The sequence below is a fragment of the Lepidochelys olivacea genome (assembly GCF_965140295.1).
Source record: "Lepidochelys olivacea isolate rLepOli2 genome assembly, chromosome: 7".
Lineage (NCBI taxonomy): Eukaryota > Metazoa > Chordata > Testudines > Cheloniidae > Lepidochelys > Lepidochelys olivacea.
The window spans coordinates 68,251,552-68,268,995 of NC_140417.1; the positions used below are offsets into that span (position 1 = coordinate 68,251,552).

The following is a 17,444-nucleotide window of genomic DNA, read 5'->3' on the forward strand; positions in this document are numbered from 1 at the left end:
CCCATTACACCGGTCAATACAGATAAACTCATGCCAGGAGAAGTCATCTGCTACTGGTGCAAACTAGTAGCAAATTACTTTCCTCTGAAGCGAGGGAGGAAGCCAAGGACCAGGCTGTGACTCTAAGTGTTGATTAGGGCCCTGTTCTGCTCCTGGGTTAGCACAACTGTATGCGCGGCCCTTTACTCAGGACTTGCAATAAAGCCCTAAATGCTAGATCTTGCAAGATCCTGAGTGATTCCTGAGTTTCACACTCTACTCCCACTGAGATAGTGGCATCCAGGACCATGCCCTGGCTGTGAGTACATTTATCAATTCCCTGCAATAACATTAGGGGCAGAGGAAGAAATTGCTTTGGCAAATGGGAAGAATCCATCCCCACCCACAGTAAAAATTGTGAAAAACCTATTTAATTCAGTACTTATAATGTATAATGTTCAGTTACAAAAGGAAGAATGCTTCTACTAATGTCCTGCATGCCAAGCATAAGGTTCACAAAAAGCAGTCAGAAAAGCATTGAAGTAACACTACGCACCTCTCATACGGGCAATAAACTAAAATTAGACAACCAGAACCATAGAAAATTGTGCCGATGTATTCAAAGTCCCAAGAGACATGGGACTCTGAGAGTCCGAAGACATGTACCCTGCCATAGATTATTACTCTTTCAGGAATTAGTTTTTATGTCAATCAGTGAACTCGTGTTGAAAGAGTTGACCACACCCTAATTAAAAGAAGAGTTGGCGTCAATAAAGCTTGAATGATAGCAGTGCAGAGTAAGTTGGCATTCTACCTAAAGGGCACGTCTACACTTAAACTGCTGCATCGGTGCAGCTGCACCACTGTAACACTTTAATGAAAATACTCTAAATTGCCAGGATAGAGCTCTCCCGTGCATGGAGTTAATCCACCTTCCCGAGAGGTGATAGCTATGTCGGCAGGATTTTTCACCCCCCTGAGCAATGAAGTTATACCAGTATAGGTCCGTAGTGTAGACCAGACCTTTAACGGCACGTGGATTGATTCTGTTCTGTTCTGTCAGTAGAAATAAGGAGTAACTCCATTAAATGTCTGTGGATGCTACACCAATGTCAAACTAGCAGTGAGATCAAAATCAAGCCCACATAGTATAGTCAAGGGCGTCCCTTATACAAGTCCACTAATTCTGATGAAATTTCAGCTGGGATGAATTTGACTCATTACATGCTCTTAACATAAAGGTAGGCTTAATGAAAGAATAATGATAAAATAGATTGGAAAAAATTCTTCTCCCCTCTCCCCCTCCCTGCAATGCCTCCATTTTCCCCTAAGTGTTTTTCTCTTTCATCATCTAGTTGTGCAGATGGCTGTGCTTTTCTCTTTACCTTTCCTCTCCCCCCGCCAACCCTCCCCAGCTGCATCCCTGAAGCTTGCTCAAACATTCACAGACAGTTGTTATCATCTAGGATAAGTTAATTTTCTTTGATATTCATCCCACCTTCTTTCATGACGGGCTGTGCCGCTTTAAAAAAAGGAAGGTTCTCTCAGCCTCAGAGAGCTCTAGCAAGGTGAGAGAGATCTACACAACTGAAAAGGACCGGGTAATCGTTACTTTTTCCTTACATTTCTCAATTTCACACTCAAGCCAAATCAAGAAAGCTCAAGAGCAATGACCAAATAATAATACTTGGCAGGTATGTAGCTCTTTTAATTGCCAAATGCTGTACAAAGGAATAAGCATAATTTGCCAGTATAGTGTGCTACTTTTACCAGGCTATTAATATGTATGTATGTGTTTGGCAGCAAGAGTTATGCATGGCCCTGTACAATGGACACAAAGACAGTCACTGACGTGAAGAGCTTACGTTAACAACAGATTCATATTTCAAAAGTTTTTGAGACCAATAAAAAGGCTGCTGCTTCTGCATAGCTATCTACCTGCCACGATCCAAATGTGGGACAAAAGAAAAATGACGGGCACAATACATTTAATAGATACCAGGGCCAGAAGGGACCACTGTGATTATCTAATCTGCCTTTAAGTGTAGGAAGCTTAAAACATGTGTGATTAGGTACAGCAATGGGACGGCGCAGACTATCTTACACAGCCGCTGCTTGCGCTGTATCTGTTTTGTGGTTAAAAAAAGGACTGAAGTCTCCATGGATGTCAGATAAAGTTTGCAATACTACAAAATGCTTTAAAGCATGAAGAATCTTCACAATAGCCTCCTGAGGAAGATAAGTAATATTTATTACCTGCTGTTTACAGATGGGGAAACAGCAACATGGAGAACAAGTGAAGTTACCCTTTCCATGACTTCGTCAAAGCTCACACAGAGTCAGAACTAGAATTCAGGCTTTCCCATAGGCCAGACATGTATGTGGATTCTACTATAATATACTACTATTCCTGTGACCTCATATGCAGATTTCAATGAAATATTTAATAGCCCATGCAAGCAAGACATCGGAACAGGAGCAGTAACAAAGGGGTTGTACAATATAATGTGGAATAAAAAGCCAAAATGAGGGACTTAAGGAAAAAAAAATAGAGGGCAGGAAACCTACAATGTTGTGGGAAAGTTTCCTTTAGGTTGTTTAAAATTGTCTGTATCTTAGTTGCGTGGTTCAATATCTCCAGTATAAATAATTTATAACCATAAAAACTGGGAAGGAGGGCAGCTTTATATGGACTCGTTGGAATTATGTCACCATTAGACAACTGTAGCACTTCACAAAAAGTCCCTTATCTAGACAAACTGACTATTGTTTGTGAGTTTCATTTTTGAAAGCTAAGAAAAAAATAAACCTCACCAGATATAATTTTTGTTTTTCACACACTTTTATTTTATCCTGGCCTGAGAGGCTTAAAAAAAAATATTTGGGTTCTGAAAAGTTGCTTTTTCCTCTCTGTTCTGTGATCTAATTCAGATTACTCTATCAGGCCTGAGTCCTGCTTTTATGTCAGTTTTATTTTCCCCACTTCAGCCACTGCTTCACTGCCACCATCCCACACATGCGCTGAACAAAAAAACCAAACCAATCAAAAAAAAAAAAAAAAAAGAGGCCACAGCTAATGCTGTTCTGGGAAATTCTTCTTTTCTTTAGATTCCAGCCATCACTGGCCACATCCTGTCCCACAACTGTACTGAGTTAGGAAGAGAAATGCCTATAGCAAAATATCTTATTTTTCCTGTCTCTAAAATAGCTCTTCTACACCATTTTTTATATGGATTTTAAAGGTGTGTCCCTATTTCTTCACCAAACTTATAACTTTCAGATGTTGGAAGGAGTGCAACTATCTCTTTTTAAGAAAAATGTTCAGGATGAAATAAATTATACCTCAAGATGAGTAAGTTTCCTGAATCTCTTAGTCCATTATGTCTTTACAAACAAAACACCAGTTTCAGAGTAACAGCCGTGTTAGTCTGTATTTGCAAAAAGAAAAGGAGGACTTGTGGCACCTTAGAGACTAACCAATTTATTTGAGCATAAGCTTTCGTGAGCTACAGCTCACTTCATCGTATGCATACTGTGGAAAGTATAGAAGATCTTTTTATACACACAAAGCATGAAAAAATGGGTGTTTACCACTACAAAAGGTTTTCTCTCCCCCCACCCCACTCTCCTGCTGGTAATAGCTTATCTAAAGATAAGATAAGATAAGATAAAGACTTTAGATAAGCTATTACCAGCAGGAGAGTGGGGCGGGGGGAGAGAAAACCTTTTGTAGTGGTAAACACCCATTTTTTCATGGTTTGTATGTATAAGAACATCTTTTGTATTTTCCACAGTATGCATCTGATGAAGTGAGCTGTAGCTCACGAAAGCTTATGCTCAAATAAATTGGTTAAACAAAACACCAGCTCTTCTCTCAGTTGTAAAGACTAAGATACATAAACTCTTGTTTTTTGAAGAATCAGTAACTTTTTCTCCTTCTCCCAATTTGGAGAGAAAAGCTCCTTAGAGATTGGGAGTATCCTTAGAAACAGAAACGGAGGAAATAGACACACAGAGAGTAATGTGGCTTGTCTGCCTAATAAGAAAGGATAGAAGAAAAACAAGTCAAAATACTATAGAAGCCAGAAGGATATTTTCACAGTAGTGGGAATCTTAATTTTTGTTTCGGGTGGATCACATCTTAATGGAGACACTGTATCAAAGACCATCTTTACTGCCAGTCGTGACTGCATCGACCACTTCCTCACACACCCAGAATCGTGTAACCTCTGTGTGGCAGCTACAGCGTCCCTCCTCCTACCGTATATCGTAGAAAAATCATATATTATTTTCAAGGGAAGTAGTACCTACACCTACCAAGTCTCAGGGGAGTCTTCCAAAGAAAACATTTAGAAACCTGCCTTTAATCTAAATCAAAAACACATACTTTCTCTGAAAGCAGGTGGCTCTTTCCTCTATTTACTTGTTTACTCTTAGTATATTGTAATAGTGTGTGTGTGTGGTGGGGGGGGGTAGGTAGGAAATTCTCTAACTTGATAGGATTAAGTCTCATCACAAGGAAAAAACCATTGTAAGTCAAAAGGGCACCCATCTCAGTTACCTAAATCCTATCTGTCAAGCCTTTCTCCTTGAGCAGGAAAAACCTACATCTTGTATATTTTCCCTACATGCTGCCTCTCATCTTTAGCTAACCAGATGCTAATGGAACAGAGCAGCAGACTAGAAGGGAGAGCAAAGATTAAAACAGACAAGGAGAAGCGAAGGAGTTCTTAGTACACATGGAGATTGTAACCGAGTAGATTCCCCTTGCTGGGCTAGAGGCCTGAGGCCACCCCAGTTATTAAGGAGACACACCCGATTCCCCTATAAAAAGTAGCAGGACACTGCAGAAAGAGGTTAGCCGGAATATGGAAGCTGCTGGGTATGAGAAGATTTCCATGCATAACCCTAGAACTTGGGGAGTGAGAGGATAGGCAGAAAAAATGCCTAGGAGTGACTTGTTCCGGGGCTAAATGAGGATCTAAGGAAACCTGTGGGGTGGTGTTGGATGAAAAGTTCCTGTGTGGAGTTTATTTAAGGAAGGAAGGTGGAAAATGGGGTAAGATTTCCATGCATAACCCTAGAACTTGGGGAGTGAGAGGATAGGCAGAAAAAATGCCTAGGAGTGACTTGTTCCGGGGCTAAATGAGGATCTAAGGAAACCTGTGGGGTGGTGTTGGATGAAAAGTTCCTGTGTGGAGTTTATTTAAGGAAGGAAGGTGGAAAATGGGGTAAGCTGCCTGTAGAGCAATCTCAGACTGTGTGGTGGTGGTGGTGGTTAGGAGTTAGTTTGCCCCAGGACACCAGAGCTGGTGAAATTGACAAGAATGACAGCCAACAGCTGATGTAAGGAATGCGGTATCTACCGACACTGACACTGCATTGCCCTAACTATACCGACATATGTCCTATGCCTCTCGTTGAGGTGGTTTTATTATGTTGGCATAGCAGGGCAGTTACATGGGTGGGAGGAGCTTTTCAGTGTGCATACCTCCACTGTTTTAGTAATGAAAGCTGACTTTTGTCGACAAAACTATGTAGTCTATACAAGCCTTACATGCATCCTTTGCTTTATGCAGCTGAGTAGTCCCACTGCAGTAAATGTGAAGCAATAGCCTCAAGGTTCCTTCCCCACTTTGAACTCTAGGGTACAAATGTGAGGACCTGCATGAAAACCTCCTAAGCTTACTTTTACCAGCTTAGGTTAAAACTTCCCCAAGGCACAAACTATTTTACCCTTGGTTTTCCACCTGGGTTCCTGAGAAAGCATTGTTTGGAAACATCTTTCCCCCCAAAAATCCTCCCAACCCTTGCACCCTACTTCTTGGGGAAGGTTTGGAAATCCTCACCAATTTGCATAGGTGACCACAGACCCAAGCCCTTGGATCTTAGAACAATGAAAAAAAGCATTCAGTTCTTGAAAAGAAACATTTTAATAGAAGAAACAGTAAAAAGAAAAGGATCACCTCTGTAAGATCAGGATGGTAAATACCTTACAGGGTAATTAGATTCAAAACATAGAGAATCCCCCTAGGCAAACCTTAGGTTACAAAAAAACACACAGACAGGAATATTCATTCTATTCAGCACAACTTATTTTCTCAGCCATTTAAAGAAATCATAATCTGACGGATATCTAGCTAGATTACTTACTAAATTCTAAGACTCCATTCCTATTCTGTCCCCGGCAAAAGCCTCACCCAGACAGACACAGACCCTTTGATGTTCTCCCTCTTCCCAGCTTTTGAAAGTATCTTGTCTCCTCATTGGTCATTTTGGTCAGGTACCAGTGAGGTTATCCTAGCTTCTTAACCCTTTACACATGAAAAGGTTTTTTCCTCTGGCCAGGAGGGATTTAAAGGTGGTTAGCCTTCCCTTTATATTTATGACAAGCCCTGTTTCAATATTGATTACATGCTGAAGTCAATGGGATTACTCGTGTTAAGTTAAGCAGGTGTGCAAATCTGTAGGATTGGGGCCTTGGTTATTTTTGTCACTTTTTGATGAACAGGTTCAGAAATAATTGACATTTGTAAATTGTCATAGATGCAGTAAAGCAGCACAATTCTATAATCTCTCCATCTGCCAAGTGGCATTGGGAGGAAATGCTGGGAGTAGTGCTTTAACGTTTTATATGCAGTGACCTTGATCCTTCAATGAGCTTCATGTTGGAGGGCGCCTATTGCTTGCAACTGTAGGGCTTTTATGTGGGCCAGATCCCTGAGTTCCTACTGAAGTCAGTGGGAGTTGAGAGCTCACAACACATCCTGGATCAAGCGCTAAATGTAGAAAAGATTAGAAACAATATATAAGTGCTTTTATAGAAATTCAAATAACACTTATCGGATCATAACAGATAAATCAGAATGCTATTGATTTAATGTTTAACAAAAGAACATACTTGTGCTTGGATGAAGTTGGGCCTTTTCTGGTTTATACATTGGCTGTGATCGCTATTGGTTATGTAGCACCCTGAGCATATGGCATATAGAACAGGTGCGTTATGCCAAAGCATAATAAATCTCTGCCTTGAATTAATATCTCTACAGTCCGGTGGATAGAGCCGATACAAAAGAGTATGGAGCAAACAAAGTGCTACATAGTCCTCAACAATGCAGCCTTTTCCAGGTGTTTTGGGTCTACTGTTATAATTACCAGGAAGCTTCGCATGCTTCCTGCAAGCATTAGGAGAAGTATATTGTGATTGCGTGGATGGATATGTCATCTGTCCTAAGGTACACTGAGGCTGGGTGCACTGATTCAAGTTTCAGAGGGTAGCCGTGTTAGTCTGTATCCAGAAAAACAACGAGGAGTCCAGTGGCACCTTAAAGACTAACAGATTTATTGGGCATAAGCTTTCATCGGTAAAAAACCCACTTCTGCTTAGGCTCAAATAAATTTGTTAGTCTTTAAGGTGCCACCAGACTCCTCGTTGTTTTTTATTTAAGTTCAGCTTCTTGGCTCTTATCCAGTAGGTCAGAGAACAGGGACAAACTAAATATATAGTCTAAAGCCTTGTGATAGAATTACGTTGGTGGGTAAAGACCCTGGACAGACAAGGCATAAATGAATGGCTTTGAATGCTAGACGGCATACTTAATTATGGTTATTTAGCACTTTATTAAGTATGCCAATAACAAAGAAAGCGGGGTCTCCCTTCTAGCAGAGCATCTCTGCTGTTTTCTGGGTTTCACTTCAGGTTGAAATTTCAGCCTTCCGTTATTGTATTCACCACTAAAGTTTCAAAATCAATAGGCAGCCCAAACACCAACATGCATTATTATTTATGAGATTTTGGGATTCTTCCTTTATGATTTTTGATTTCTCTGGGCTTTGGCAATACATCAGAACAATGTTTAAACCTCCACTGGATATGGGTATCTCAAAGCCTACAGGCTGGTCTCTGTGGCCATGCAGAAGCCCAGGGAAGATCTGTGCAGGTCAGGAGAGCAACCTGTTGCAATATGAACTGTCACTCTCTTTCTTCAGTTTGTCCAACGGTGCAACCAAGACCCCACACATTGCAATGCGCTGGATTTCTCTATGGTGCAATATCCTCAAGTTTCTGAGGCTGAAGGTGCCTTGCTGTGGGTGCCCTGCTGTTGTAATAGCCCCAAAGAAATAAAAGTTATTTTATGGGGGAGGGGGACCTTGTGATTACCCTGCAAGTGCCCTATCGGTGTGGCAACAGGACCTCTGCCTGCTACGTGTAAAAGGGTTTGCCGTGGGACCCCTGATCTTTGTCTGCGTGCATTGGGGGTCTGTGTGTGCAATGGGATCAGCTGACTGCCATACGCATGTGGGGGTGGGGGACCCCTGAGTACCACCGGCATGTCTAGCTGAGGGGTGCGCATGGGGCAGAACCACAAGTGACCCCCCCATGTGTGGGGGGCCGGGTAGTGCAGGGGGCCGGCGCGAAGGGCTGGTGTTTGTGTTGGGTGGGGGGAGGGCGTAGGGGTTCGAAAGCCAAGTGTGGGGGAGGGGGCAGAGGAACCCCTTAAACTACCCCCCAAATGCAGGGGCGGGCCCCGAATGGCCCCCGGGGCGGGGGAGGCCCCGATCCCGATGTGGCCAGGCTCAGGGAGGGACGAAGCCCCGCCCGCCTCACTCGGTGGCGGGCCGAGGGGAGGAGCGGGCCACCCGTCCCCGCCCCGTCTCCCGGGGCCGCGGCCTGCCGCTTTAAGGGGCTGCGGCTGAGCCGCCGCCTCCGGCCGGTTCCTGGCTCGCGGGAAGTGGGGCCGCTGCGCCGAGCCGGGAGGCGGCGGGACAGGCTGGTGAGTTACGCGCAGCCCCCCCCCCCCCTCCGCCCCCCCGGCCTGGCGCTCGCCTCCCGCCGGGCTCGTGCCTCGCGGGCCGCTGCTTCGCGGCCCTGCTCCTGGGCGGCTGCTTCACCCGTCCCGTCCCCCCGGCGCCGCTACCCCCAGCCCCCCATATCGCCCTTGTGCACCCCCTCCCCCCATAGCCCCTGGTGCAACTACCTCCAGCCCCCCATATCACCCTTGTGCACCCCCCTCCCCCATAGCCCCCCCGGCGCCGCTACCCCCAGCCCCCCATATCGCCCTTGTGCACCCCCCCATAGCCCCCAATATCGCCCTTGTGCACCCCCTCTCCCCATAGTCCCCCCGGCGCCGCTACCCCCAGCCCCCCATATCGCCCTTGTGCACCCCCATAGATCCCTGGTGCAGCTACCCCCAGCCCCCCATAGCCCCCCCGGCGCCGCTACCCCCAGCCGCTGCTTCGCGGCCCTGCTCCTGGGCGGCTGCTTCACCCGTCCCGTCCCCCCGGCGCCGCTACCCCCAGCCCCCCATATCGCCCTTGTGCACCCCCTCCCCCCATAGCCCCTGGTGCAACTACCTCCAGCCCCCCATATCGCCCTTGTGCACCCCCCTCCCCCATAGCCCCCCCGGCGCCGCTACCCCCAGCCCCCCATATCGCCCTTGTGCACCCCCCCATAGCCCCCAATATCGCCCTTGTGCACCCCCTCTCCCCATAGTCCCCCCGGCGCCGCTACCCCCAGCCCCCCATATCGCCCTTGTGCACCCCCATAGATCCCTGGTGCAGCTACCCCCAGCCCCCCATAGCCCCCCCGGCGCCGCTACCCCCAGCCGCTGCTTCGCGGCCCTGCTCCTGGGCGGCTGCTTCACCCGTCCCGTCCCCCCGGCGCCGCTACCCCCAGCCCCCCATATCGCCCTTGTGCACCCCCTCCCCCCATAGCCCCTGGTGCAACTACCTCCAGCCCCCCATATCGCCCTTGTGCACCCCCCTCCCCCATAGCCCCCCCGGCGCCGCTACCCCCAGCCCCCCATATCGCCCTTGTGCACCCCCCCATAGCCCCCAATATCGCCCTTGTGCACCCCCTCTCCCCATAGTCCCCCCGGCGCCGCTACCCCCAGCCCCCCATATCGCCCTTGTGCACCCCCATAGATCCCTGGTGCAGCTACCCCCAGCCCCCCATAGCCCCCCCGGCGCCGCTACCCCCAGCCGCTGCTTCGCGGCCCTGCTCCTGGGCGGCTGCTTCACCCGTCCCGTCCCCCCGGCGCCGCTACCCCCAGCCCCCCATATCGCCCTTGTGCACCCCCTCCCCCCATAGCCCCCCGGCGCAGCTACCCCCAGCCCCCCATATCGCCCTTGTGCACCCCCTCCCCCCATAGCCCCTGGTGCAACTACCCCCAGCCCCCCATAGCCCCCCCGGCGCCGCTACCCCCAGCCCCCCATATCGCCCTTGTGCACCCCCTCCCCCCATAGCCCCTGGTGCAACTACCTCCAGCCCCCCATATCACCCTTGTGCACCCCCTCCCCCATAGCCCCCCCGGCGCCGCTACCCCCAGCCCCCCATATCGCCCTTGTGCACCCCCCCATAGCCCCCAATATTGCCCTTGTGCACCCCCTCTCCCCATAGTCCCCCCGGCGCCGCTACCCCCAGCCCCCCATATCGCCCTTGTGCACCCCCATAGATCCCTGGTGCAGCTACCCCCAGCCCCCCATAGCCCCCCCGGCGCCGCTACCCCCAGCCCCCCATATCGCCCTTGTGCACCCCCCCATAGCCCCCAATATCGCCCTTGTGCACCCCCTCTCCCCATAGTCCCCCCGGCGCCGCTACCCCCAGCCCCCCATATCGCCCTTGTGCACCCCCCTCCCCCAATAGCCCCCCGGCGCAGCTACCCCCAGCCCCCCATATCGCCCTTGTGCACCCCCATAGATCCCTGGTGCAGCTACCCCCAGCCCCCCATAGCCCCCCCGGCGCCGCTACCCCCAGCCCCCCATATCGCCCTTGTGCACCCCCTCCCCCCATAGCCCCTGGTGCAACTACCCCCAGCCCCCCATATCACCCTTGTGCACCCCCCTCCCCCATAGCCCCCCCGGAGCAGCTACCCCCAGCCCCCCATAGCCCCCTTGTGCACCCCCCTGCCCCCATAGACCCCCAGTGCAGCTAACCCCAGGCCCCCAATGCCTGCTTGCGCACCCCCCTCCCCCATAGCCCCCCCGGCACAGCTACCCCCAGCCCCCCCATATCGCCCTTGTGCACCCCTTCCCCCAATAGCCCCCCGGCGCAGCTACCCCCAGCCCCCCATATCGCCCTTGTGCACCCCCATAGATCCCTGGTGCAGCGATCCCTGGTGCAGCTACCCCCAGCCCCCGTAGCCCCTTTGTGCACCTCCCATAGACCCCTGGCACAGCTACCCATAGCCCCTTTATGCACCCCCCTCTCCCATAGCCCCCCGGTGCAGCTACCCCCGGCCCCCCCTTATGCGCCCCCCCCATAGACCCCTGGCACAGCTACCCCCAGCCGCCATACCTCGCTTGGCACCCCCCCTTCCTATAGCTCCCCCCGGCGCAGCTACCCCCAGCCTCTCATAGCCCCCTTGTGCACTCCCCCTCCTGCTATAGCCCCCCCGGCGAGCTACCCCCAGCCCCTCAAGCCCCCTTGTGCACCCCGCCCCATAGCCCCCCGGCGCAGCTACCCCCCCCAATAACCCCCCAGGCGCAGCTACCCCTCAGCCCCCCCATAGCTACCTTGTGCACCAGCGTCCCCCATAGCCTCCCGGCGCAGCTACCCCCAGCCCCCCATAGCCCCCTTGTGCAGCTACATCTTCTCCTCCCCCCATAGCTCCCCTGTGCTGCTACCCCGAACCCTCTGTAGCCCCCCTTGTGCAGCCACCTCCCCACATTCGCCCCATAGCTCCCTTCCCGGCGCAGGTACCCCCAGCCTCCCTTAGCCCCCTTGTACAGCTGCCCCTCCCCTCCCACAAAGCCCCCCCCCAGCTCAGCTACCCCCAACTCTCTATAGCCCCCGTGTGCAGCCACATTCACCCCACAGCCCCCTGGCACAGCGGCCCCGATCCCCTTCCCCTCATTGCCCCTTGTGCAGCTTGCCCCACAAGCCCCTTGTGCAGCTTGCCCCACATCTTTTATTTCTTTGCCAATTCTTAAAATCTGGGCACTTTTTATTTCTTTCTAACCTCCTTTCCCACTGCTCCCCTTTCTCTGATCCTTTTAAGACTTCTATTTTCTGCTCTCTCAATTCCCTCTCCTAAATCAACTTGAGGATCTAATTCCTCTCCTTTCCCCAATACAGTTGGTACTCTTAGCACATACTCCGACCCACATTTCTCTTAGTACATTTTATTGCCCCTTATCCCAGTTCCCCATGAGCCCTTTATATTTCTCTTTTCTTCCACCATTGCAATCTGCCTGTCACTTTTATTCTCTGTTTATACTCCAGCCCCTAGTCCCTTTTGTGCATCTGTCTCTCCCTCCCACCACTTCCATTCTCCTCTACAACAGCTGGGGTTTCTGCAGTGTCTCCCTCTAGGTGAGCTGTGTTTTGTTTCTTTATGAAAACCTGGCATGATCTTAGCTCTTCTGGGTCATCCTGATGTAGACTTGAATGAAAGATCTGAGGAGGTGGAGGGAAAGGGAAAAAAAGAAGACTGAGATAAATGCCTCACTACCGACAGGTTAGAAAAGCTTTCATCATGAGAATGAGGTACCTTAGGATACTGTTTTAAAATTAGTCACAAATGAAGGAATCAGCTTCCGAAAGAGCAAGACTTGGTACTGCAGCTCTGTCCCTGTTGTGTGTGTGTGTGCGTTCTGAATGTCTACTCCTTCTGATGCCCATTTTTGGATTACACAGCATTAGTCTACGCTGACAGTGTTTGTGTGATGGTTCATATACTGTTGTTTCAGCAATGAAATCGGCCTTGTTTAGATAGGAGTCTCTCCTTTAACTTTCAAGGTGCTTCTGTTTGCTAAATGTTTAGCACTGGAAGGTGGCAGAAATACAATTTCTGTGATGCAAGGGATTTTGTGTCAGATATGGAGAGGGAGGAGTGAATATTAAATGGAAGAGATTGCACTGGTAGTTTTTAATGCCAAATTAGAGAAGATTGTGTGGAGCTAAGAAACTTGTTATAGTGTGGGTTTCACCTCTCCCTCCCACAAGGGCAGCCTCACTGTAACCAGAATTGTAGTTGGCATGTCATTGAACCAATTCAGAACTGTTTCAGCTTCCTTGTGACTTGAGCTCAACTATATTTGAGTTCACTATGTATCTGTTCCACTGTATGTCTTGAGACCCCATTTTGGGACAATTGTAGCCAAGTCAGAGGATCTGGCTTAAGCATGACTAAAATCGGTAGCTTGGGGGAGAGAGTGCACCCATAACAAACCCCAAGATTTGGATAATATATCTGTGTCCTGTTCCCATTACAGTTTAAACCATGTTGTAACCAGAGGATAACTGTGTTAGAACCAAGTCAGAGGATTCTTTTTATCTGTAATTTAGACAAGGTCTTGAGAAGCCATCTTATCCTTCACACGTGGATGTCTTGCATGTGTATTTAATTTTTATTTCTGGGGAAAAAAATCACTTCTCTTCCTTGTCAGAGACCTGTTCCCAGTTAACTGTTTGTTGTATGTTAGAGTACCCTTTTGGTAGCTTGGTTCTGTTCTACCACTGAACACTTTGAAATAGGAGATTATAGTCATGTGTGATTAGATATCTCTGCAGAGAGCTCTCAGCAGTCTCAGTTTATCTTGACTGCATAATCAATAAACTATGCAAGGTATTTATTTGCAATTACATTTCTCCATTTCAGTGCTGTTGGTGTGTTTTGCATTTTAATTCCATACAGTCTTCTAGGCACAAATCAGATTTACTCTTAGCTCATAGGAATTGCAAGAAAATAAAAACTGTATCTGTTTTCCCCTCAAAAGAGGGGACTGGGATGGAAAGAAATGAGGGAATCTGCAGTAATCAATCTTTTTTTGCCAGCTATGGTTTTGCTAAGTGAAGTGATGTATGAATTGTGCCAAGTAAATGGGTTTTGTTAGTGAGCACCCTACCTGCCAGTCTGTCACTAATTGACTTAAAAAAAGCCAGTCCTATTCCTGTCTGTTCATCATGTGCTTTCAATTGATGTATGATGTGTCCAGGTCAGTTCTGCAGCACACAAAAAAGGGGTTTTGAGTGTAAAATTGGAAGATAAAGCTGTTGTTAAAAGCACTTTAGTGCAGTGAAGTTGATTGGCATCTCTATTTTCAAAGAATAATTTCTAGAAACTACCTTCCTAAAATAATGTTTACTCCAGTGTCAAATTAATGTATACCTTTCTTTCAGGCTGTGGAAAGATCTGTTCATAGATTTACCCAGCAGCAGTGTGAAATTAAGACTCTGGTTAAGTTCCTTGTTGCCACCCTGTAGTTTGAAGTGGGCATAATAAAATAAAAAAAAACAGGTAAATTTCAATCTGATGCTGACTGAGAATGCCATGAAAAACTGCAGTGAGGCCCTGGGGTGGTTATGGGAGGAGCATCCCAAAAACAAAAGGAGCAGAGGAGACCCACTTCAAATGCAGGAGGCTGGGAATCAGGTAGAGTAGCTTCCCCACCTCAACCAGCAGTGTTAGCTACTAGCTTCTACTCCTTTCCAGGAGCCCCGAGGGCGGGAGAAGACTTATTTGTCAGACATTTATTAGCCAGAAGGTAATATGAAAAATGGAGTCCCCAAGCATTGTCCAAAGACAGTAACCTGGTCGGAATCCCAACAGATGTCAAGGGACATGGGTTGGGCTTGTCAACAGGGTACTTATCCCTTGGCCTCACTTGAGGCCCCAAATCACTCATATCAGCCTATTGGTGGACAGTTGGGCAAGCCTTTCCTGACTTACCTTGGGAGTCAGTCCATTACTGTTGTGCTAGGCTATCAATAACTGGAGAACTGAGTTAGGAACATAGTAGTCTTCGGTGTTTGGTGTGTAGAATATAATCCATAAATGGAAATTGTACAACTTGTCTATTTCTAAGTGAAACCCAGGCAGATTTCAGTGATGTTTTTTCTCTAGGGTAGATAATGACTCTGTGCATTCCAGGCTTCACCCCTGCCAAACACCCCTCCCCCCCCCCCCAAACAGCTCAAACCAGTAAGGCAACGCAAACTGCTTAACTTTTATGATTTGTAGCTTGAGAGAATGCCCCTCTCCTGACCTTGCTTCAATACCTTTTGAAGAGAGAATATTTCAGGTCACTAAGTTTGCTGCATGATAGTGGGAATTGCATAGCATTACACTTGCCCTTGAAACTCTCTTTGCTCTTAGAGGGGAGAATCCCTATGCTGTGTCTGGAACTTTGAAGTAGTAGAGTAAGAAGAAGATCTGAACTGCTCTCTGCCTTGGAGCTGTCAGATACTAGATGAGGATCTGAGTGGGACTGGAGTTCTGACTTACTTTCTGTTTCCACTTAGCATGTCTTTCCCCAACCCCGCAATGGCGCTGCTCTGAGCAACTGAACTTTGAGAAGGTGTGGTTGAGAACCTTGCTGCTGCTGCTCCTAGGGCTGTGAAAATGAAGCCGCTGTAGATGAAGCTGGCCCAGGGTCCCGGCCAAGAGACAGCTAACTCTTTTGGATACTGATAAAAAAATATTCTGTGTAGATGTAGATGTCGGAAGAGAATGTTTCACTTCTATAATACCTTTTATCCTAGGATCTGAGTGCTTTACAGACTTGATTACATCAAGCTTCTAAGGTCTGTGGTGCTGGGAAATGTTATCCCTACTGTGCAGATGGAGAAACTAAACCACTGAAGTCAGGTGACTTGCCCAGGGTTACATAGCAAGTTTATAGTAGAGCAAGACTAGAATGTTACTCCTGATTCACAGTCATGTATTGCAGCCACAAGAAAACTTGCAAAAGAAACTGGTAATCAATTCAGCTAACTATAGCTATTTTATAATTAGAATAGCTACTGAAAGATGATTGGCAATAAAAACATCATTCTCTACTAGTTCTGAATTCCCGCTGGCCCCCTTTTAAGGGCAAGTGGATTTGTGGGGGAAGGAAGGTGGTTTCGGGAGATAGCTAGCACGCAGCATGTTAGTGCCCTGCATGTTGCAGGAAGCTTACTTGTGGCTTCTGGTGCAAAGGGAGAACAACAATCAAAGAAAATGTTAGGCTCCATGCTGAGAAGTTTGGGTACTGCTTTCTATTGCATTTGTTTTAAAAATGTATACTGAGAGACTTCAAATGTTATGTTGTGTGTGGATAGACATGCAATCTAACCAGGTAGCTTAAAAGATGTCTTCACAACAGTGAATCTTCACCCCTCAGTTGCCTTTTGTATCTGACCTGAGCTGGTTGGATCTGAAAGACATGGATGCTGGAACAATTTTTATAGTGGGAGTGCCAAGAGCCATTGAACCAAACTGTAAACCCTGTATATAACAGAAACCACGTCAAGTCACAGGGCACCCCTAGTTCCAGCACCTGTGCTGAAAGGTGTTACCGGTTATGAACTAGTAATAAATTGATGGATGCAATTAAGAACTTGGTCGAAACAGGTTCATACAGCTGTTGCTACTGCTGACGCTTATTAGGTGTCGTATTGTGAATCTCAGCAAGACTAAGAATGGAGTGAACTGTCTTCTTCACTGCCACCTTCCTTAGGTCTTGTCAAGTAAAGATTGAGGCATATCAAAGAGTGCATGGGACATTTGCACTGTTGTTGCCTTGCTGTACCATATCTCTAATAAGAGTATTTCAATTTTGTATGCAATCAAGTGTCTTTCACCAGCATTAAAGTATTTTTGATTTTTTGTAATTAACTTTGATCCTTTTTGAATGGCGTTGGAATAAATTCAGTCCTATGTGATGATGAGACGAAAAAGAAATCTCATTTTCTCAGACTGAGTGGAAGCAATAGTTTTAAAAATTGCTGCTAGCACAGTGGTAAAATTATCCAACCATGTAAATCAGCAAACCATTGAACTTAACAAAACAAAATAAAAAAAACAAAAACCCTGTAGAAGGTGGCTGAGCAAATTTAACAAATAATTTAAACTTCCCCCAAATTTTGTGAATAGGGGACCACCTCTCAGTGGAAATGTTTTCTTGCCACCCACAATCAACTTCAACGCCCATCAAAATAAATTTAAATGCATTCTGCCCCTTTCTGCTTCCCAGTCACTTCCTGATTAAAATTGATTACTCCCACCGCACATAAGCAAGCTCAAGCACACCATGAGGTCGACTGCCTCTTCAGCAATCTCTCTCATTGTCCTCCCTGCAACGAGTTCCATGATCCTGGCTCCTGTATCTGCTTACCCACCTATTTCAAGGTCCGCTGTGCTCCCTCTGTTTCCAGTGATCTTGGCTATGGATCCCCTGACAGATTGCTCCAATGCAAAGGAGGCAGCTCCCTTTGGTAGCAGCTTCTTTCTGTTGTTCATATTAAATAGTACCCTGTTCTCAGGAGTGGTAGCTTCTGGGTTACAGGTAGAGAAGCCAATTTCTCTTATGGAACTGGTGGCAGCTCTGCTTCCATGTTTTTATGTCCTACCTGGAACTGTGCCCTATGGGATTAGAATCGGCAGCGGCCTTGTTCTGCTTGGGCTGTAGAGCAGAGGTTTCCAAACTAACTGATCAGGTTGTGCCAAAAAGTGGGGCGAGTTGTCAATTAAGTTACTATT

The 17,444-nt window shown here is 47.6% G+C and overlaps 1 protein-coding gene across 3 annotated transcripts in view; it reads left to right on the forward strand.

Moving 5' to 3' along the window:
* The first annotated feature begins 8,618 nt into the window (after positions 1–8,618).
* The window catches only part of CSGALNACT2 (chondroitin sulfate N-acetylgalactosaminyltransferase 2), a 52,516-nt gene continuing 43,690 nt past the window's right edge, over positions 8,619–17,444 (forward strand). For 2 of the 3 annotated variants that reach the window (XM_084633776.1, XM_084633777.1), the window contains exon 1: positions 8,625–8,753. The gene's annotated coding sequence lies outside the window, so the exon portion shown is untranslated. Of the gene's footprint in view, positions 8,754–17,444 lie in introns of all 3 variants that reach the window. The other variant, XM_084633775.1, reaches the window with a different exon arrangement.